This window comes from Melanotaenia boesemani, chromosome 10 (genome assembly GCF_017639745.1).
Source record: "Melanotaenia boesemani isolate fMelBoe1 chromosome 10, fMelBoe1.pri, whole genome shotgun sequence".
Lineage (NCBI taxonomy): Eukaryota > Metazoa > Chordata > Actinopteri > Atheriniformes > Melanotaeniidae > Melanotaenia > Melanotaenia boesemani.
In genome coordinates this window covers 7,459,080-7,483,359 of record NC_055691.1, presented here as the reverse complement: position 1 = coordinate 7,483,359, position 24,280 = coordinate 7,459,080, and the positions used below count along the sequence as shown (strand labels likewise).

At 38.7% G+C, this 24,280-nt stretch overlaps 1 long non-coding RNA gene across 1 annotated transcript; it reads right to left on the bottom strand.

Moving 5' to 3' along the window:
* Positions 1-70: 70 nt before the first annotated feature.
* Positions 71-24,080, bottom strand: LOC121647103. Its single transcript, XR_006011782.1, has 4 exons — positions 23,997-24,080; positions 23,815-23,848; positions 17,679-17,734; positions 71-1,033 (listed from the first exon to the last, which is right to left on the bottom strand). It is a non-coding gene; the product is annotated as an uncharacterized LOC121647103 (long non-coding RNA).
* Between the last annotated feature and the right edge of the window lie 200 nt (positions 24,081-24,280).

The window sequence follows — 24,280 nt, the reverse complement described above, 5'->3', positions numbered from 1 at the left end:
GTCAGGCATTACAGAGGCTACAATATGTCTTGTATCTGGAGCAAATTTAACCACGGATTTATGTTTTAAATGTGCACTTTCTTTTAACAAACGTCAACAAAAATAACAAAAACACAAGGTACCAAGCATAGAAGAAAACATGCTGGTAACCGTTCTTACCTTTACAAGAAATGAGACTCAACTGAATGAAACTCTGAAAGCTATGCAACCTTAGAAATTAAAACTAAATTGCAGAAGGAATTATTTTTTTCAAGATAACGAAATTGCAAATGGAGTATGCAGAGCAGAAGCGTTAATTAAACCCTCAAGCAATGGGCTTTTTTTTTTTTTTTTTTACATTTCTACTTGACAAATTATCTGTAATTTCAGCAGTTGTGCAGAAAAAAGCAACACTGGGTTTTACAGATAACAGACACTGAAGTTTCTATGTTCACATATGACCCAGTCACATAGTAATCACCTTTTTTTTCATGGCACCCTGCATGATTTTCAATAGGATATATTTAAATGAGAGGTTTCTTTTATGTTGGCGTCTTGATGAAACAAACAAACAAAAAAGTTTAGTAAAATTTGGCTGTGTCAAAGTCCCTGAACAGGTTTTTGCTTTTTAAATTCCAAAACCTAAACTAAAAGTGGATGACGGCGAAAGTAAGCCATCTACCAAATACTGATTTGTTTTGCCTTTATAACTGATAATCTGTTCTTTTTGACAGTTCTACAAAAGGCAGTGAGACTATACTTATCCAGAAAAAAAACTCCAAAGCTAAATCTGAATTTTTTTTCTGAAACTAAACCAAAAGTACAACCTTTGATTTGTAAATAGCAGATTTATTAACATTTTAAACCCAAATTAAAAACCAAATTGGCAACATCCAAACCAAAACCAGTAAGCAGAATTTTTTTTAAAAAATATGCATTTATTGAAAATGTACAATTCATAAACAGAATCCAAAGTAGAGTCGTGTTCAGTTTACATTTATAGTCTGTTACCTCTGAGGTGACTTTCGGGGCAGAAAAAGATCCTTTTGACAATCTGCAAAAACAAAAACAGCATGTTTTTCATTGTTATTCTGTAGTCTTTGGACCAGTCTTTTAGACCACAACCAGTCCACCTAAGATTCACCAGTTAAGCTAACATTCATGTGGTTGACCACTGGGACATTTGCATGCAGTTAAATGTAATTGTCATGTATACAAACACAGGAGGGAAAGAGATTTATTGAACAAAGTATGACCAACCCTGCTCTGATAAGACTCCCTACAGCTTTAAAGTTTTGTGCATTTCGTACATGTGATTAGTTCTACTTTATTAATCTACTTATTCTTTTTCTATTTCTTTAAAGGTGAAATGCATACTATTCTTTATGGTTGTTCTCTGTTATCTGCTTCTTCTTTCAAAGACCAGTATGGTACCTACATGGCATGTGCAGATTGAGTGTTTTGGCTTCATGCACATACAGGATATGTGTGTCAGTCTGATCCAGCCTATGTCCGAACAAATACAAGAGTTTTTCCCTCCTACATTGCCCAACAAACATTCACATCCATGTTGGCCATCAGAAAATCAACACTTCTGGCAAATACACCTGGTTCTGTGTTGTTTTATGTAGCACTATCCTCTTCCATCTTCCATATAGTCGCCGACTAACTTTATATTTACACGTAAAACGTCTTCTTAACAAGATTAGTGCTAGCATAATCTTTGCTATGTCTGTCATTACCGTGCAGGTAAAAGAGTAAATGCTGCATATTGTGACGCAACCACAGAAACAGAAACCCAAATAGCGCCGGTTAGCCTGTTCACACACAACAGCATCTTTATGCTGGGAAGTGTTTTAATAAAAGTTTATTTTCAGTGCCCCAATGCAACTGTATGTCTGTGTGTTGATGAAAGCTGTAGTAAAGGAATAGCAACAAACTAAAGGCGGATTTTCTTGCTGTGAGGTGACTGTACTAACTTCTGCACCATAATGCAACCTACGAATTAAATGTAATTTTACAATTAAAATCTACAGTCTTATTTCATACCATCAGCTTGTTTTTCCATCGTCACAATTACAGACTTTAAAAGCTAATTTTAGTCAAGTTTAATACAGATAACGTCCACAGAATCCAATGCTTGAATGACCATTACCAAAGTGTTTTTGCTGCCTGAAAATTAAGACAGATGTTGGAGTGAGAGAGTGGCGGTTTTTTCACGGCCAACATCCACCTCAACCACCTCCTGCTATTTCAGATGTGGTAGTGATGTGTTGTTTGTAAAGGAGTCGACTCTAAGAGCTGGTTCTTTGTAGTGAATGAGAAGAGTCGACTCAACTGGAAACCAAATCTTCAGAAGGGGCGGGACTATATTTTGATGGGCACAGCATGCGGCCAGTTATAAGTGATGAACAACTAAGGTTATAGCATTATGTGAAGGAAAGAAAGGGGATGACTGAGAAGACAAGCACAGGCCTGGTACACAATGACAGAGAGAGATGGGGAACTAGATTTAAATTTAAGTGTGTCTGGAAAAAGTGGAGAAATTAGTAAATCTGAAGTGAGATCATGTTTAAAAAACCGACTGCAACTCATTAAGACTTTGGCCATTATTTTATTTGTTTGCTGTGGTTCTGTTATCAGTTGCTCATTTAAAAGTTTGATTAAAATATCACAAACTATCAATTTTAAACAGTCTTTTATGAAAACACTAAATAAAAAAAATGCTAAATATCATACAAACCATTCATCATTACAAAAGTAGGCTTGAATAGAAGCTCTGAGTGAAACTAAATGAAGAGCCATTAATATTGATAAGGCTGGAAGACATTTTTCTAAAAAAGTCAGTTTGACATTAAGCTTTAAGTTAGAAGTGAAATGAAGAAGGCAAATAATGGCATTAAAGAAGGGGGAGGAAGAGGAGGAAAGGTTGTTTTCAGACTCCCACTGATTAGAAAAAGCATTAAGATCCAGTAAACACAAGCTAGATGTAAAAACAGAGTGATTTGAGGTAGATCTAAAAATCCAGGGGGCTGATTATAATTGTACAGCTAGGGTATAGGTGCCGTTGGATATAAAGGCAGGTCGTACACAAAGAGGAAACTGCAGGAGAAGAAAGACGTTCAGGTGTGAAACACTGAGGTAGACTGTGACTTGTTGTCAAAAGTGTGAATTTACAACAACAAAATCACTAGTCTTCCACAGCATATCACACTGATGCGAGGTTTTCTCTGAGGAAAGGATGGATTATTATACAAAGAGAACACACGAGACACAATTACATAAAAAATAAAGAAACTGAACATCCGAGGAGTGGAAGTTGTTCATTCTTACATTCATAAACACATCACAGGCAAACCACAGGCACCGTACGATAACTAACATTAATCTATTTGCACTTTATTTCATTGCATCCATTACATGAATCACAGTTACTTTATTCAGTCATCACACATGGTGTAAACATCCAGGGACATGAAGGCAGATGGGATTTGCATGTGTTGATGCAAACAGGGGCCGACATACTGTACCATGGAAGAGATGAAGCAACCTTAATGAATTCATTTAAGTGAGCATCCCTGTTGCCTGCGAGCTGCTGTGATAAGATTGTACCGATTAGTACAGTGCACGTGCAATCATACACACAAACACACACACACAGGGTCACTGGTGGATATTTCAGCGTGGATCCTGTACGAATATAAGCTGCAGCATGGATGGAGAATTCACACAGATGTGACGGAGCGGCTGCTTTAATAACAGAAGAGGAAAAGGACACCCATTTAATCTCCTTGTATTGGTTCCATAAAGCTCTGCCAATAAAACTGGATCCCTGCAGGATGAGGAGGAACAGAGGAGAGCAGAGGAAGGAAGAAAGATAAGGTCAAGACAGAGGGAAGACAGGGGAACGAAATGATGGCAAAACAAAATGGAAGAAATGGAGGGGAAAAATAAAGGAAAATCAAGTGGATTGTGGAAAAGAGGATGAAAGTAAAGACAAGCGAAAAGGTCAAGATGTAAAGGTAAATTAAAAGAAGTAAAGAAGCTGAAACGAAATGAGAGGTGAGTAGCAAAAAAAAGAGCAGCATGCATAAAAAAGGAAGGTTGGGGAAAAATAAAGAAAGACAGATGAAGAGGGAAAAGACAGAAAATTAAATCAAAAGTAAAGTGGAAAAAAGGAAGCAAGGAATAAAGAGGGGTAAAGGGAGAAAAGGAAGGAGGGGAAGAAAACAATAAACAGCATTAAACGAAAAGAAAGGGCCCTGAATTAAAGGAAAAGGAGTAAAATGTAACAAGAAAAGGTACTTAAAGGATCAGAAAGAAGGAAATTATAAACAGAAAAGAAGGAGTGATGAGCAGAAATGGGAAAAATGAAAAAGAATGGGAGAGAAAAAAGAAAAGAAAGAAAAAGAGGAAAACTAAAGAATGCAAAGTAAAGAAAAGGCAATAATAAGAGAAAAGGAAAAGAAGAAAGGAATAAAAAGGGGAGAAGTGAGGAAAGGGAGGAGAGGAAGATGGAGAAAAGCACACAAACAGCACTAAATGAAAAGAAAGGGTATTGAATTAAAGGGAAAAGAGATAAATGTAAAAAAGGTATTTAAAAGATGAGATGAAAGGAAATTAAAAACAGGAAAGAAGAAATGAGGAGAAGAAGTGGAAAAATGACTGAGGAAGACACAAGAAATGAAAATGACTGCAGAGAAGAAAGAAAAAAAAAGAAGATGAAATGAAATATGGGAATGAAAAGTGAAAAATCAAAGAAAGAAAAGAGGACAAGAAGGAAAGGAAATACATCAAGGAGAGGAAGGAAATTAGAGAAGAAGCCATAGGAGGAAAACAAGAAAAACGCGTGTGAATACAGCTAACTATTTACAGCAGTGGTCTGTTATTTGGACCCTGAACGCACCACGGTCTGTGTGTGCAGGTTGTGTTGTGAATGACAAATCTCCTGTAAATGAATGATAATGGCTGTTTAACTGCAGCCCACCTACAACGTTCTCTGCTTCATCTTATTTCCTGCTAATATCGCCAGCCTCAGCCTCGCTGACCTCTCCACCTCTCCCCAATTCCTCTTCCTGTTTAACGGCCGCCCAATACCACGAGCCCATCGACGTCCCGGTGGAGGAAAAGAACGTCACAGCAAGGTGGACAGCGCTTCAGCTCCATTAGTTGTGTTTGCCTCAAGCTCTTTCATGCCTCATGAACTTCTGCTCTTTAATTACAGTCATGATGGTCATGATGACTTCCTGTCTAATGACGGCCATCTTGCTCAGGCTGATGGTTTTAATGTGTAAGAGGGAGAGAGAGCCGAGATGATGATTAATATGTTTTTATACTACTTTTCTTCCCTTTTTTTCTGTCAGGTCAATCATGTAGCTAAAAACACACACACGCACACACACACACACATTGTTGCCCTGCTTGCTGATCTCAACAAAGGTCTGTGACACTCTGACATTTGGAAGTAGATGAAATGACCGGCAGGGTCGGGGAGTGCTGCGCTCCATGTTTTACTGCTCGAGGATAAGAGCTCTTAAGACCTGAAAAGAACACACACACACACACACACACACACACACACACACACACACACACACACACACACACACACACACACACACACAAATACACCTCTTTAGGGACCTCAATACTTGCTTCAATACCTCTCTATTCACATCCCCGCTCTATGGGTGCTCTGCTTCGCGGAGCCTTTCAGGTCTTCATCAGGGTTGAGGCACTACAGGATCCAATCAAACCTTCGTCTAAAGCCCATTAAGGTGCAAGACCCTGGGGCGGTGGAGCTGTTAGATGTATAATTTAAAATTTGTATATTACTACAGCAGCAGAAAAACTTCATATTTTACAGAGGGAACCTTTTTCTCAAGGAATAAGATGACAAATTCTTATTTTATTCCTGACATGCATGACTGATGTCTAAAATCACAGCACAGGATAAATGGATTTCTCCAGTTCGCATGATAAAAATTGTTTCACAAGCTTTAAAGCAAGTAATGACTGACAAATTACAGCTCTCCCCAGCAAAGAAATGTTTTCTCAACATAAAAAATGCTGTTAATCTATAAGTGTCCTCTGTCAAAATTCATTTTGCATGGTGATTGTTAATTGTTTGACTTTCTGAAAAGTACAGCGAATGCCTCAGACTCCAAAGGTTCCCAGAAATAATGAAAAAAAGAATTAATTTTTAAAACCGAAGATTATTAATCAGAAGGAGAAAAATTGACTCCCATTTAAGTAAAATTAGGTAAATGCAAATACTATTTTAAGATCAATGAGACTCAGAGAAGGAGGTTAGAAAATGAGAAATAGGGTGTGAAAGTTATAGTTTTGAACAGTGATAATAGTAAAAATAAAGGTGACTGGATCAGCCTGCTGCCTCTTTTTAAGTTCTTTTTAAGCTGCAGCTCATGTAAATGTCCGTAAATTGTTTCATACCTTTTGTCCCTATACAAACGATTAATAATAATATATTGTATAAGAGTATTGCAATATATTGATATTAATAACAATCGTGATACTGATTTAAAAATAATCACATGATAAAATCATGTGATTAAAATATCACCAATCACAATTGTTCTAGTTTGTCGAAGCAGACAAATGCCCTTTATGGAGTGATTTGCTGGTAACAACATTGAAAAATAAGCAACGAACAAGAGAAAATCACAGAAAACGAAGTCTTAGCGCCAAAAAGAAAAGCAAAATCAGTTATCTGGAATTTTTTCAGCTACAAGAAGGATGATATTGACCAAACCCGTGTTCTGTAGATAGTGCCTTGCACCTTTTAACACAACTTATTTGTTTGGTCATTTATGTTGGCACCACACAGCTCACAATGACGAATGCAAGGCCAGATCAGAGTGTCATCCAAATAAAAAACATTTAGGAGGCCTTTGCAAGTGCTACACCATATAAGAAAGGCAGAAAGACTTTGTCTATAGAGATGATACCCATTATGTTGTTTCCAAAGGTGGTTTAAAAAATTATCACCTCATTTGAAAAACGGTTTGTTATACTGTTGCACAACTTTTTTTTCTCAAGTTGCCATCCTGGAGCTGTATGAGAAATGCAAGGCAGAAGTTCAAACAGAGCTGTCAGATGTGGAGTATTACGCAGCTACAACTGACGCTCAAATACAGACAAAAGCCAGACATTCACAAAAGAGGTAAGATCAGGTTGTCAATAAGATGGCAGGAGTGCAGCTATTCAAGCCATCTGCTGGAAATCCCTGTATGTTTTCACATAGCAATATATATCACAGGGTTAGAAAAAAATTACATTGTTAGTATTTTCCAACAGCAGCCCTTCAACACCACTGTGCTAATACATAACATGTTATTTATTTTCACTTCTGAGAGGTTTTGGTAGCCAATCAGATGTCAGATCAGGTGCTAGTCCACATCCAGTGTTAGTCATGATGTTGCTCTTTAATATTTTACTGGTCTGATGCACTGTGTTCTTTCAGTTTAAGAATTTTTATCATTTAATATACATTTTCAGTCAAATGATCTTATTATGTTTTTATAAATATTTCTTTTCATCTTACTCTTATTTAATTTACTTATCGATATATTTTAATATCATGTTATAAGCATGTCCTTCAAGTATTTATGTTTTTTATTCATATTTCATATGAAAAAGTATGAGAAACTAATGAGATCAAATAGAAAAATGTTGGTATCACCCATATATACACATATATACATTAAAGCAGACATATCAAAAGATTTTTATCATGAAAAAGCTTTAAATTGGGATTTGAAAGTAGCTGAAAACTTAATGAGGCTGATTTCAGCAAAGTGATCCATAAAGTTTCTGCATTCATGCCAAAAAAAAACAACAAAAAAAAACAGATTTCCTCTTTTTATCGCAAGCCTGGGACCTAAAAATGGCTCCATCGTGCTACATAAGTTCGAGTAAGTTTAAGGATTTAAATATGGGCAGTGAGAAAATAACCCTCCCTGTTTTCTATCAAGACGTTATAAAGGGATTATAGAAAAAAAAAAAAAACAGTGTGTATGGTAAAGTTTGGTCTCTAATGTCATCATGTAAATGTGTTCAGGACATCTTTGCAACATGTTGTGTCTCAAACCGTGAGCCTACTCCTAACCAAGATAGCCAAGATAACCTCAAAACCATACTTATTTTACCGACATGTAGTCATGTTATCATGGCTTTTTGCTTTCTTTAATCATGTAATCCTCTACAGTTATGTTAATGTTAATTTTGCTTTGTTAAAAAAGAAATCAATATATACCCTTATATCAAAAATTTTTTTTTTCTTTGTATATGTAAAAATTGTCATTTGGCTGTTAAATCCCAGTAAACACAATAGTTCTGTGACACTTAACTATATTCATGTATTTTGAGACCAAAGACCAAAGACTAAAACAATTTTTCTGGTCTCCCTAACTGAGCTGTTCCCTTTTCTGCTTGAGGTTAAGATAAAAATCTTGATTGTTTCATGGTGAACTTGCACAGCCACCACTTTGCACTGCGTCGTGTCTAGGTTTCTGTCTCTTCTCTCTTTACAATGCCCTCATCAGCGGCTGCTGTCGAGGCTGACAATGCTCAGAATGACAGCTGCCTTTGCTGGCCCGAAACCACCACCAAGTTTAAGTTACAGGCGCCATTGATTCTCGGCGGGGCGCTAGCTGCCTGGGTTAGCATGCACAATATGGCTGCATTGTCCAGGTCACAGGGCTGAGCAGAAGAGTGACAGCACACGGCGAGCTATGAGTTCATTAGACCAGCACTGCTCTCCTTTCCCCTCCCTGCCCTTCTCGGTACTCATTAACATTCAGTGTGAGCCACTGAGTTACAGGTATTAGCCAAGGAACATTGAAGATCGCCACACATCCACATGCTGCCTGGTTAAACCCACCAACACACACACTCACAGAATGACACATTAGGAATTAACTTCACGTAGAGCCAGCTTCTAATTTTCACATTAAAAAAAGCATATTAAGAAATAATGGGCTCCCCATAGTTCACATAACTTACTGGCTCTAGTTATCCCCATCTTTCTGGAGGACTTAGGTCACTGCATGTACTCAGGCTTGTGCAGAAGAAAAGCTTGGAGGGTGAGAGTTTGGGACTATTATTCTCCCAGCTCTGGTCCAACAATTATGGGCAGCCTGCTGAATAGTTCTATGTCATTAGAGCAGGCGAAATTATGCTCTCCACTTTGGGATGAAGGCCCTTTCACTCAGAGCCAAAGAGAGAAAAAACTGGGAGAAGACAGTAGTATTCACAATGAAGCTGTGAGTGCTCAAGGACAGCAGGCTTTCATTTCTCTTCTGGTAATGTTCTATATTAGACTAATGTTCAATTAGGTTGTCAAGGCCTGTTAGTGAAATTTAATTCTTATACAGTGGAGGGGGAAAAAAGCCTTTTATCGTTTTCCATCATATTCGACATGAATAATTTCCTTTGCATGTATGGAAAGCTAATTTAATCATTAACTATTTCCTCATGATGATGAATTCAAATAGGTTAAGATTTAATGTTAATGACATGCAAAGAGAGATCTTCTCCAGCACCAAACAGTTTATTTTAATTGGTGCTGCCACTTCATATGGACGAGGCTGGTAATGAGAGGACAGTGTGGTGGGATTTTGCATCGCGTTTTAAAACGAAGTCGCCGTGTGCAGATGCAGTGGACTGACTGGCAAATTAAATTCTCAAACACAGCGAGCAGAGTGGACACAGTCTCGGCTGGAATTTACAGCAGGATCTTCTGCCAGATCGCTTCATCCTCCACAGGTGTCGCTGATATTGCACGCACATCCTGTGTCGTACGTATCAAAGCAGATTTATTGCTTACCAGCTCACTTTGCTGCCTCAACAAACAAAATCAATTCCTCTTTGCAATCCTTTTATTTTTCTTTTGGTTTGAATTCATGCTCAGCAGCAAGAATATTATTTTGTTTGCCTAAAGCATCAATTTTCTCTTTTGTTTCTTGCTTTTTACCTTTTATTTGTTTTATCATTTTTTTACACTGATGCATGCGCAAGCTGTCATTCATCCGTATTTGAGGGGGGTTCATCGCATGGAATACTAATAAACATAAAGTTAGCATGTTTTCTACTGTCTTGAGGCTCAGGGTGGTGATGCAGAACATTTAATCTGAGAAGCAAGGCTTTGATGCTCGTTATGTCCAAACAATGATGCTGGACTCATAAACCCAAATGCCACGAGGGCAGACATGGCAGAAATAAGCTCTGGATGACCGGCTGTGAGAACACAGGGGGGTTAATGTTGTGTTGCAGCTGTAAAATGACAACCTGCACAGATAGGATAAAATATTTTAGTTTAAAAAAAACAATTTGTAGAGCAAATAATTTGCTCTACAAATTGGAGCATCTCCTGTTTTAAGATCATTCTATATCTTCAGCTTTTTTCAGATCTAAAGACTCTTGTGAATGTTGTAGATTTAATTATGGAAATTGTGATGAGCCACAATAGAAATCCTTTTTTATTGTCCTAGCTCCTATTTGTCTTTGCGTCCTAGGCTGACATTTATTTCTTTTAACTCTATCTTTGATTCTCTTTTTTTTTTTTTCCAATTTGTCTTTCCTGCTTTTTTTTGTCCTTCTCTGCTTTAAAAAAAAAATTAAAAAGCGGTCCTTTCCCACATTTTTTTCTCTTCTTTGTTTTCAACCAAATTTCATTAAGTTTCCCTTCACTTTCCACTCCCTTTCATCTCATCCTCTTAATTTCCATCACATTCATCTTTCCATCCTGTTCTTTGTTCTTCTCTCCTTCTCTTCGCTCTCTATTTTGCCTCCTCTCCTTGTTTCCTCCACCCCAGCCTCCTATCACCTCAGCCACAGTTCCTGTCCTCCCTCCTCCTGCTTGTATTGATTCTGTGTTAGTGAATTTGGAGCCTCGAAGAGGGGGGTCGAGATAATGGCCACTGAGCGGAAGTGAGCAGAGCTGGACGTGGCGACTTCCTGCACAGCATGGTAGTCATTTCATTACCTGGGTCAATTGTCCACACCAACAACAACTCTACTTTTTCTCTCTCTGTCTCTGTCGCTTTTTATCTACCTGGCTCTTTACCTCTTTCTCTCATTTCCTTTCATCCCTCAGGATGTCTCTAAATACCACACAGTGCTGCAGACAGAGAGATGACAGGCCATCAGGGGTCGCAGTAGGCTGATCATTAGCAGTGCCCTGTGGTTGACTTCAATTAGCCTGCAGAGACACCACGCTGCAGCCCAGCGCGGTGAGAACATGCAGTCAGGTGGGCTTCACAGCTTTCAGGTTTACTCTTAGATTTAAATTCAGATTTTGCAGACAGAAACATACAGAACTCTTAAAAACTGGACCAAAAAATGAAATTGGAAAATTATTGTTGCTGCAATCAATTCCAGCATTTGCACAGGCTTTCCAGTCAGATCTCAAAATTCATGTATTCTGTAAACCTTAACTGGGATAATAATCATGTTGAAAACACAACTGAAACGAGTCTGATGCTTACAACAAGCCTGTCAGTGAATACGGATGCTTGTGAAGTTGCAAATAGCCTCGCCCGGCCCAACAGACTGTCTCTACAAACAGTATTTTGACTGCTATTATTGCAAGAACTAAGTCAGGGAAAATGTCAGTGAGCATGGTGACAGTTGATGAGGAGGAGGAGGAGGGAAAATCTGTGCAGTGGGTAAAATGGTATGATGGAGCAATGCAGACAAGAAATGGAGACAGAAAAAAAAAAAAAAGCAAAAAACAAGGAGAGTGAGTGTGAGCAGGGAGAGCCAATCTGCTGAACGACTGAACAGACAACTGTGAAATTATCAACAAGGCAGGCAACAGATGATGACTATTGATAATGTATGTGTGGATCTGTGTGTGTATGGAGGAGGAAGGGGAGGGGGGCAATTATGTATAACTCTCCCCTTCTCTCTCTACCCCCTACGGTGGCCCTGATGGGACACAGCCTTTCATTTGCTCATTGCGGTAATTGGTGTATGTGAGGGGGAGGTACATGTGTTCAGCTCCCCCTCTGCGTCTGTCAGAGAATTAGAAAATGGAATTCTCTGAAGAGCGCCGTGCGTCTCCCGTCCTCATCCAATATGACACATTTTCATTATTTGCTCTGTGACAGAACAGATTTCGCTGTCCTCTGGCCACCAGCATACATTATGATGTGCAATTCTGGAAATCATTTATATTGTGATTATTTTTTACTAAAGTACGTTTAAACAAATGAAAATGAATAAGTTCAGCAATTATGTCTTTTTTCCATGGTACTGATTATTCTCATCTCTCCACAAGTGAAAACTATGTTTAAATTGATTTACATTTAATTAACCTTACAAATGAGCGGAGGCACAAACACAGTGGTTCATGTTATGTTTCCCTGTTACAAAAATAGCAAAAGTCATGTTTATTCTTTATAAACCAGAACACTTTTTCTCCTAAAATGTACCTAGTTAATGACAGGCTATGTAAATGTGTAAATATGAAGTAATAAGTATGTATTCTCAGCCTAGTTTCATATCAAATTGTATAACGGTCATGCTGAGTAATAGAGCAAAACATGGTCAGACTTAGTCACTCTAGCAATGGCTTCAACACATGGTTAATATTGTGAGTGTTTGTTTGACCCAAAACATATTTTGCTGGACTGTAAGCATAAAAGACCTCTACAATTACTCTAAAACAAAGCATAAAATTGTACAAAAAATCTTGATACCACATTGTGTACAGAAATAAAACTAAACAGTATAATAATAATTAAAAATAACCTCAAAGGCACCAGACAGGACACAAACCCTGGTCTCCTGAGTGAAAGTCCTGTGCTTGTGTCGGACTATGCCCTACCTCAGTTATGAGTAAATGTATTTCTAGAGAGAGAAATAATCTTGAGGTTAATTGGAAATTATGCATAACAAAACAAACAAAACAAAACAAAACAAAAACAAAAACAAAAAACAAACAAAAAAAGAATTAAATTGCCCTATTATACTTTGATAGTGAATGTAGCCGTAAATCAGACAGCGTTATGTATGAGGAAAGGTGTTAAAGCTCTCTGAAAACAATAACGAAATGGTAGCGGTCAGGTGTAGTTTTCTAAATCTTTTGGACAGTGACTTGATAAATCTGCTTTTAAATCAGTTTCTGTTTCTGGTTTTTACATCTATATTTGATTTAAACATTTAAAAAATTCTCAATAAAAACACAACTTATTTAAAGAAACTTACAGCACTGCTACTCTGCTAAGCTAGGCTAGTTAGCTTTATACTTAGGTAGTTCAAATAGGCGAATGTTATTTTATAGTAGTATTTTTGCCATTTATAGATTTTGTTGCTGCCTTATTTATGTGGTGTAACATATTCAGTATGTTGGAGTGTAGAAATTCATCCAGATCAACAAGAAATAGGAAAAAGGCGGGAAAACAGCAGGTAGCTCTTGTTCTCTAGTGTTGTGTTTCTAGCTCTTTCTAGTTTTTATTATTTTTTTATTATTTCCCATTTTTACATTCTTTTTCTCTTTTACTTTTTTCCTAAAATGAATTCATGTTTAACCCTTTGGCAGCCTATTCATGAGTGAACAAAAGCCTGTGTGATCTTTGGTCATGGCTGGAGAGTCACAGAAGGAGAGAACAGAGGAAAACAGCCAGACCACTGACCTCTCACCAACGGAGCATCCTGCACATGGCGGCCTTAGACGAGGGCTTGCCGCAGGGGAAGAAGCAGCAAGAGATGAGGGGGCGGTGGGCAGGCAGGGGGGAGGTTGTTGCAGGAAGAGCAGCGGGTGAGATGGAGAAGTGAGGGGGAGCTCTGAAGAGTCGAGGTTATTGGGTTCGGGGAAGGACCGCAAGTGGTAAGAACCGAGGAGATGCAGGGAAGAGGAGGGGTGAGGTGAAAGTGGAGGAGGGGTTGCCTCAATGAGAGAGGAAAGGTGAGGGAAATGTTGTAACAGAGGTGCAAGGGAAAGGAGAGAAAGGAAGGAGTGAAAGTGAGAGAGAGGAAAGGTGTTATGTTGGGATTAAGGCTGAAATCAGCGACATATGGGAAAGGTGAGGAGCACATATAGGAAAAAGGCAGAAAGACTAAGAAAAAACCTTCTTCTGTGTCTGGCTCCTCGTCATGTTTAAGACTCCCTTGTGCACCTGGTTCCCAAACCAAACAAGCATAATATCATAATTAGATTAAGCAAAATCAGATCAACTGCAGGTGTAAATGCACTCGAGGCAGGTTTAAATCCTGTCAGCGTGGAGTAATTGTGTACACAGAAATAAACTCACAAACAGATGGAGGGCAACTCAGACAGCAACGCACTTGTCAATATGGATTTGTGAGGATACTTGTAGTGTCCACAGTTGACTGAACAAGACCAAGTGCTTCCTGTCAATATTAATTATCTCCTAAATATTATCAGAGGAAGTGATGTGCAAAGGTAACTGCGAGAGACTGTGATAAGGAAGTTCAAGGCGATCTATTTTAATATCAGACCAAGCTGTATTTATATGAGCTGTATGTTAGTGCCAGGGGGAGAGAGAGGATTTAAGACGTCATTTTTTTGGAGGGAGGCTTATGTTTGTCCTTTCAGGTTTATTAGATAGTGGAGGAAAATTGCAAGGGTGAGGGTGTGGGGCTATCAGCATCAGGGTTCCTCCTGAGGATGCATGGTTAAAGTGGGTGCTAGATGATGGAGAGATGGGTAGGAAGATAAATAGGAGAGCAGGTGCTGCCTTTGGAGGTTGAGGGAGGGAGGCGGAGAGCTGTGGAGAACAGCAGGGTGTGAGGTGAAAGGGTGAGAGTGGCAGCGCTGATGACATGGTGGCGGGGGGAAGGTGAGGTGAGCAAAAGAAGGGAGGGCTGGTGGGGGGTGGAGGTGCATTGGCAAGGTCTCCAAGTCAAAGGACTCTTGCTGGGTTTGAAAGTCCATTCTTTGGTTTTTCTCTGACCAGGATGCACTTTTCTACAAATCTTCCCCATCCTGTAATTTCGTTTCACTTCACTGCTTCCTGTTGTTCTTTTACTTCACTCTCTTCCCTAACATTAAACCCAAATCTTAAAATTTGGATTTGTCAAGCTGCATTTCATTCTTTTGATTTTTGCTTTATTTGTGTGATGTCTTTTGGTTCTTGGAGTGGGCGGGCTGTAGATGAATAATGGTGATGTTACTGCATTTACAACCACCAATCAGGTTAACACAGTATTTGATTTTTATGATGCATAGGTTTTACTTTGGTAAATATTACAATCAAGATGTAATTCAGGTACTCTTGAGTTGAGATGGGAACTCAACCACGGGAGTACTATTTTCTTTCAGTTTGAGTCCTGAAAAACAGAAGCTGGGAAGGTAGCCTCTATCTCTGTCCTGACTCAATTTTCTCCACATTCACACATCAGCTCTTTAGAAATAATCTGAAAGTTTTCTGTTGGTATGCATCCCTGAATACAAGTTGAATAATCCATATAGTTCTCCAGGAGAGGCTGTTACAAAATGACTTTTTGTTTTCATTGTTGGGGCAGATACGGGCAGATAGGTGCCATCCCTCTATTGCAGCGTGTTGCCCTTAGGCAAAACACCAATTTCTAGCCTGGTACATTTTCAAAATGCATCCTTTTGAATGGTGCAATACTTTACAAAGAAAGAAACACCATAGGAAACTAGTAACAATGCTTTAAATTGTCACATGACTGATTTTGCTCCGCAAAAAATGGTTAAAAACAAAATTTTCTGACCTTTTTCTGTCAGGAAAAAATATATTCATACTAAAATGTAAGCAAACATTTATTTTTTAATAGTTTAGTGTAATAGAATTCAAATTAAACAATGAAAACCTGTCAAAATACAACTGTTGTCCTGAGGCAATGACATGCCATTATGGAAAACCACATATGTTGCTTTAAGGCAACATTGAGCCATTATGCTATCAACATGGATCCATAACATTTGATTTTGTGTTTTTAGGAATAGTGTTCAAAGAAGATAATTCATCATAATTTTGTTCTGATCTTTATCATTTCACAAAGATAAATTTGATGTTGGTGCAGCAACATCAAGTTCAGGCTATGACTATATTCTGTAGGCCATAATCTATTTTTCCAGTAAGCCAGTAAGTTTTATTACAATTTTTACACATTTTTCTCTATGTACAGAATGGATTCAGCCACGAGAAAATGGCAGAAAAACTACTTTATGGAGAGCCACAAGCATTGCGCAGCAACATCACAAATGATGGCAACGCATGTCAGGAAAGACAGAAACCTGACAGGAAACAGACGCAGCGATGCGCAAACAGTGGAATTTGACCCTAGATTCTTCTTTAGCAAATGGTTGTGATCTTTGTTTTGATATGTAGTTTGTGTAAAAGTTTGAAAAATTTTACTTAGATTCTTCTAGATGTTCATTTTAATTAGTTCCACAACAGTCCAATGCTGCCTCTAAGACTTCCTTTTATAATACATTTACATTTAAAATTGAATGAATTGTGCCTTGTTGAAGCTACTGAATATTTACCCTTTGTTTCAGAAGTAAATGTTGATCTTTTTTGTTTTTTTTCCCCTCTTTTCACTTATGCACCGTTATAGTACAAGGTTGCCTACAAGCATCAACCCCCCCCCTTTTGATCATGTTCATTTGGCCTATTTTAAGACAAATACTCTTTCCCCCCTAACTGGCATCATAATGTAAAAAACACCTGGATATTGCATTAGAATTTAGAGTAGACCTGCATAAATAGCTATAACTGTGTTCTTTAAAATTTAATTGGTACTAATGAAAGTGAGGAACTCTATCAACTTAATGGGAGCACAAATGACTGGAATGTCCCTTTCAAAGGAACGGGGAAGAGGCTTAAGATAAACTTTTACTCCGACCATATTCCAGTTTGAACCAAACCTACATGTTGGACTTGATGAAGCCACGACCCACAAAATGACTTTTTATTTTTAACACTCTCTCTGAAGAACTAAATCGCACACTGTTTCTCAGAAGAACTTCTAGTACAAACACACACACACACACACACACACACACACACACACACACACACACACACACACACACACACACACACACACACACACACACACACACACACACACACACACCAGTTCAGACTGGGACATCAAGACAGTGTTTTTGCGCTCCTGCTGGTTTTCACCGGTGGTGACAAGCACCTGTGCGCAACAAAGGTTCCTAGCAACAGTTGTCGAGGAGAGAAATAGTCAGGAGGCACACCTGTTTGATCTGACTAGACCCTCTGTGATAAGTGGCTTCTGTAGCTATGACAACCAGGATATGGGATGGATCCATGTGGCGCTACTGAATGCCCTTGGATTATAAACACACATATATAGCCACACACGTTTACACAAAGTTGGTGGAAACAAACATCATGCTTCAAGAAGTTGACAAACTACACACACACACACACCAAATAAACAGCAATGCATGCACTGAGACAAACAGCGTAAAGGATCACATGAAGCAACTCATGTCACGCAGCTAATGAAGATGTCGGGTTTCACACCTGCATGCAGACTCGTAACAGACTTTACGCACGAGTGCAAAAGAAGGTCTCATATTCAGAAAAGGAAAACATAAAAAAAAAGAAAAAAAAAAACATACACGTAGGCCAACTCCAAGCACTCCACAGTGCAATGAGGAGAGAAGACTGAGGTGGCAGATGGCCGACATGCTGACAGTTACTCACAGTGTGCAGGTGGACGAGGAAGCGTTTTGCCTCTCGCTAAGAAACTCTGCGTCGACCTTGGAATGAAACATGTGAATAGTTAACAGCAGTAGTCATTTACACAAAAATAGATGAACAAGTCTGCTCACAGAAATAAGTCATTGTAAGAGCTGTTACATCTTCTACAGACTGAAAATGCTCAGAAATCTGAGCATTGAAATGCAATCAAACATTAACAATGATGCATGGTGCTCTGTGAGACTTCTAAATTCCTCTCTGATACGGCGACGTGAATGGTTGCCAATTAAGACGTATAAAATCGTGAGTGCTGTTCTGCTCTGTAGTTTTGCAAATGTGCTTCACAAGCAGGGTGCATGTCGGAAGCATTGAAATGGAAATGAAGCAACGATCTGTGTTGTTTGTATTAGGATAATTTCACATATAGAGAAGCAGCGTACAGCCCTCCCTGCACACTTTAACTTGCACTGTTCTACACAAACATTGTATGGCAGAGGCATATGAACCAGATTAAAAAAAAACAAAAAAAAAAAAAAAAAAACAACTTGCAGTGATTGTAGTTGTCTTGTATTTGCTTGATTATTTGCACATATATCTTTTTTGGTCTGTCCATGACTAAAGAAATTAATTATATTTTGCCTCATCCTGTTATCCTTGATTACCTTGCAAGCAACTATTTTAGATTAAATGCAATTTTAGTGCAAATGAATGCGTCACTTTTATTTTGTTTCACTGCAATCAAATGGGGCTACAAATATATCCAGATTTTACAATAAGATTTATGACTTTTAGAGAAAATACCTTCTCTTTACATACTGCACATGCAAAAAACCTGATGTTCATGTGGCTGTGTGTTGAGTGCAGATCTTGACTTCAACCTCTGAACTGTAAAACAAAATCATTTATTTGTGTTGCTCTTTTTTCCTTAAACTGGACAGTCCTTTCAAAGTTTTTTTAAATAAATCCATTTTCATCGCTGTGCAGAGCAGCAAACCTGACAGTGCAGTTGTTGTACTTTGTCTAAGAACAGACACACAGCCCATCATGACTCATAACCTGCATTTAAATATGAAGATAAGCAGAAATGCCTTCTCTGCTTCTTTTTAAAGAACTTGTAATGTACATCCCCCCCCTACAATAACAAATGCACAAATCATAACCACTGCTCAGAAAACCCACCAAATAAACAGAAGCTAAACAACAGCGATGCCACAGCTGGGGATCAGATGTCAGAGCAGACAAGAACGGGTCATCCCAAGTCTAATTTACACAGTCTGTCAAATCAACTAAAATCAGTCTGGCACAGTCTGAGTTCATCATACACTGACTCATATGAGATAATGTTCAGTCAGTCTACTACTTGTTAGTCTATTTTTTATTATTATTATTATTATTTTGTCATTTCTCAAAGTCTTTTTTTTTTTTGACAAACAGTGTAGTTTTCACTACTTCTTCTTCAACCAACAATTAGGATGTTGGAACATCTGTCACACCAGGATTTGGTTAATTTAGCTACTTGGCACCTGAGTTTGACAAATCTTTACTTACACAGAAAATAGAGCAGAAAGGTTTTTTCATTTGGAATTTTATATCTCTACATCATGTTGCCCCTTTTCCTTATCCTTATAGGTTGATGAAATCTGCTCTATATTTTTGTTTTCTGTAAATTAAAGGGTAGTAATACCACATTAATGTCACGTAGGAAGAAACAGTTCCATATTTAGAACTTGAGTCATTAAACACCATTTGTCACACACTGTTAATATAGCAGAGTTCTTAATCACAAAATCAGTCAGAACAAATTGTGAAGAAACGTCTGTAAATTCTGCAGTAAGATCATTAAATGTCATCAGAAAAGTACCTTTATCAACTGAGTTTGCCTCAAGTGAAACAGCCCAAGAATCTACTCAGCAAGCATCTCTATATTTCAATTTAGAATATAAGTTAACTTAAAAAAAAAAACCCGAATATCAAAGTCATAGATTTAATGTTTGCATGAACACAATTTACCACAGAGTAAACAACTGACTATGCTAACTTTATCATTAGCATTAGCAATGGCTACAAAATGTAGCTACAAATACACAAAAAAAGCTCAAATGAAAATATCTCCACAACCCTAAAGGGATTAAGTTGTTAGAATAAATGACTGAATTCATTAAATAAACTAAAAATAAAATCTTTCTTTTTTGTTGTCAAATGTTATGTTAAGCTAATTTTAAATTAGCTGCCGATAGCTTTATCAAATTGGTCAACGTCATCAAGCTGACCACAGTAATTAAGAGCAAAGACCAAAGGTACATCTTTGTGCACAAAACTGATATACACAATAAAGTTTTTAACTGGTTGACGTTCAGTTAACTGGTTAAAGTTCTTTATCTTTAGCTTAATTGGCTGTTAATGCTAGCAAACTGGTTTAATTTTGTGGATGTTTGTCTGTTAAGCTAATCTAAGTCTAGAACAAATGTGGATTGGCTTTCTTACAAGAAGCTGCCTGAAAATCACTCAGTTTCTCCCAGACGGTGAACAGCCTCTGTATTTATCCACGGCTACTTTATTTAAGTATCTTAGCTCAGATAGATAAATAAGAAAATTGCTGTTGTGACGTTTGTCTTCTTTCAAAAAACGGTGAAAAATGACAGTCAGTTTACACTGTTATTACTTTGATATTTATATTCTAAAATGCTTTACACTGTTAAAATTAGGACAGTTTTTGCATGCTAACAATGTATAATTTGTGTAATTATAATCACTTGCAGGAAATTTTTGTAGGAATTTGAGAAGAATGGATATAATGGTGAAAAAATGCTTATTGCTGATTTTAAACATGCTTATTGTTGAGCTGAAACCTTTATGTGAACAAATAAATGAACAAACTAGTCAGAGCTGGCTCTCCTTGGAGAAAATAATAAAAAATTAAATATAATGATAAAAACAAACTGTGTCCTTGTTTTCTTCCTGTCAATAAATCATTGTAAAGCAGCTTTACAAACCCAAACAAGCCTGTTGCTGCAGGACTCTCCCTCTTCTCTCCACCCTAATAATTTTCCTTCTATTCTCTCCCATCCTCAACCACCTCCCTGCCTCCACCACCTCCACCTCCCTCACTTCTCTTCCACTTCCCTCAAGCAAATGAAAAGGCCACATCAAACAATGGATTTTGCTTGCTCCCTAAGTAGATGGGGGGAAAGGGAAACAAGGGTGCTGGATGAATAAAAAAAAGCTTGGTGGGGCTATGAGAGGAGGTGTAGCATGGAGGTGACTGTGGACCAGGTGCAGAAAAAGAAAGAAAAAGCATAAATTTGACATAAGATTTTAAATCTTTATAATGAAACTTTTTCACAGTTTTTTTTTTTTTTTTTTTAAACGGAAGATGCTGCATTTATGCAGAAACATCTCAAATTGATCAGTTTTATCTCTTTTTATTCATCATTTTGCTCACATTTACTGTAGTTCATCATTTTTGTTGGTATTAGCTGTTAAATAATTAGAAAAACAGCTGAATTTCTAACACATACAACCTATGAGACAAGCGATGAAGAATTGTCCATTTCTACTTCAACACAAATTTTCTCTTTCTATCTTTTAAATGATTTTTCCCCTCAAACTACCCAATTTCCTCACAGAGAATCAATGAAATGCAATCAAATAATTTGCACATCGTGTTGCTCTTCGTCGCAGTTAGTCTGGCAGTTTGCATAGATATGTTTTTTTTTTCCAAGGCGGAGTTGAAGAAAAGCTCTTCAAGGCCACTCTGGAGGAACACAGACACCTTGTTTTCATGGCTTTACAAGGAAGCTTTTTCTAAAAAGGCAGACTGAAAGAGATCTGAAGCTGTAATAAGTTTTGCTGGAGACAGTGCCAAATCAATCCAGATTCGGCCTCAACTCTAGTGGAACTGATGCAGTGTCAGTCACTTTAACTGGAGGAGAATAAATGAGGAAGCAGGGACAAGGGAGAAGAAAAAGAAGAGGCGGAGGAGGAACAGGGCAGAGAGCGGGGAGAGAGTCTTCCACCAGCGCTGTCACAGCCACACGCTCGGCTGCTGTTGCTGCTGATTGTGATTGCTGTTCAAACAAGGCCGACAGCTGCTACAAACATCTCCTGCTTAATATGACACACATCCACTATTACCTATGAACACACATATTCGGTGCCGCCCTGTGCCGTCCGGTTTTATGGCACCTTGTTATCTTTCTTTCTCGTTCTTGCCCTGATAAGACCCGCCGGCTGCTGTGATTGCCCCCCCGCTCACTATAAAATATGACAGCTCAATCACTTATCAAATCAAGATGTCCCTCGTCGGTCGTGATGAAATACTGCAAATGTCAGACACTTCTTGCTTCTTGTCATTCTTGTATTTAGCCCTCAAATATGAAACTGTTTCTGACACTCAAAGAAAATCAAAAAATCCAAACTATTTCCCACAGCTCCATTCTGATTCTTGATTGAGTCTTTTTTAAAGCAAAAAACTGAAACAAGTGATCATTTAAACTGCTGAATTATGCATATTTCGTGAGTTTTGAAGCCCTCACCACTGGTTACAAGATATATTCTTGATTATAGACCAAATACATTTTTTTTGTATATGTGTTGCTGGGGCCTGTTTCCAATCAATATGCAGGGCAGCTGCAGACAAAACAAAACTAGTAATAACCACAGTTTATCTAAAACACACTGACATGGAAGGAGCCTGTTGTTGTTTTTAATCTATTTATTTAAAATCAGACACTGTTGCCTCCAGTTTCTAGACAATCTGCTAAAGCTGATAATGACTCAGGGCAAAAGGGGATTAGTTATGCATGCAGGGTGCGCTCACTCAATAGTATATTATTTGGACTGCTTGCTTCTTTCTGCTCCATCCTCCACAGAGAGCAACAATCGCGACATCAGATGCACCCCCTCTTTTCATGCTTGTTCCTGCTGTTTTCCTCTCTTTCTGACCGTCTGTGTCCCCCCACCCCTCTCTCTCTCTCTCTCTTTCTGTTTCACACACACATGCACACACTCTCCTCCACAGCAGCAGTTGTACATTATGGAGTGGTAACCAGGCAGCATCTAATTGCAATAATTGGAAGAATGTACCGAGCGGCCTGTTAGAACACCTGTTACCACTGAATTTCTCTCATGGCTACAGATTGTATGTGCTGTGTCACACCATTTGGTTAGCAGACATGTGTGTGTGTTTATGTGGGTGTATGTATGGAGATTGTCAGAAGAAGAGTGAAAAAGGGGGGAGGTTTGTAAATAGGGAATCTGGATGTGTTCCAGCTCCCCATTTTGACACCTGAATACCCTGCCAAGAGACTGCCTGCCACTGACACATCCAAAGCGAATCACCCCGAATAATTTGGGACTCTGACATAAGAATGAATAACATGCATGACACATCTTGGCCTTCACACATCTCATTCCCTATTTTGGAGCCTGCTTTATAGACTATATCATTCAGGGAATGATCCAAATACGGAGGAGATGTGACAAGGTTTCAGCTGTGTGAGGTGGAGGCAGGGCCGGATTCAGCCGGTGTCAGTGACGCCGCCTCTCCCCGTCCTTGCCGCGGGGCTTCTGGGCAGATGTGGGGAGCTGTCCGCCTCTGCGGTGCTGAAATCTATAATCCGACTGGCTCACCTCACGCGCATGCAAAACGCTCATAATTTCACCACAGACAGATTAATCGGAGCGCGCACAGATGTAATAATCTTCTAAACTGACATTCATATTTACTTCCCCGGTTTAAGCTTCTCTGCCGGTCTTTCATGCGTCCGACCTGCAGGAAACGAGTCGGTTATTTATTCAGTCGGAAGGTAAAAACATTGAGCTGTTGTCATTTGACCCCAGGAAGCCCAAACAGACTGCGAGGTGGGAGACACTCATAATCCATCGGTGGGTAAAGACGCGGGGACCACATTGCTTTGCCTGCAGGAGACCCGACAGAAAGAACTTTTTTTCTGTCTTACTCCTGTCATTCTTACTAACTGAGGCATCGTCGTCTTAAGATCAATACAGGCGCTCAAAGCTGCACCAGGATCAGACACGAGTCTGTGACATACTTTTAAAAGAGGTGTTTACATTGATCTGAGGGGCAGATTATGACTCTTGGTGACTAGGTTATGCAAAATTATTCGGATTCACCTACCTGTTGATATGAAGCGTCCTCGCCTTTATCAGATCTAACAAAGAGAAAGAAAAGACATCTTAATGCCATGCGTAAAAATGTGATCCTCTGTTTAATATCTAAAAATTCTTTTAGACAGATTAGTTAACCTTCAGCGTCTCTTCAAATGTTTCTTGAGTCTATTTCTAATTCCCCATGCTCACCTGGCGGCTGACTGTCTGGCTCCGCTGCTCCGCTGCCCGGTGGATTGCTGGAGAGCCGCGGCGCGTCTGTGGTGGAGCCCGATCCTCCTGTGCGCTTCTCCCTGCACCTTTTAAAAGCCTCCACTGGTCCAATAGGAGGTCTGTCAGCCTGATGGGACCTGACGTCACCCCTCCCCTTACTTACCCTCACCTCACCTCCCCCCTTTTGCCTACTTTATTTGAACTATGGAAGAAATCACATCCATATTATACTTCCTCAATACAGAAGGAAGAAAAACTTACAT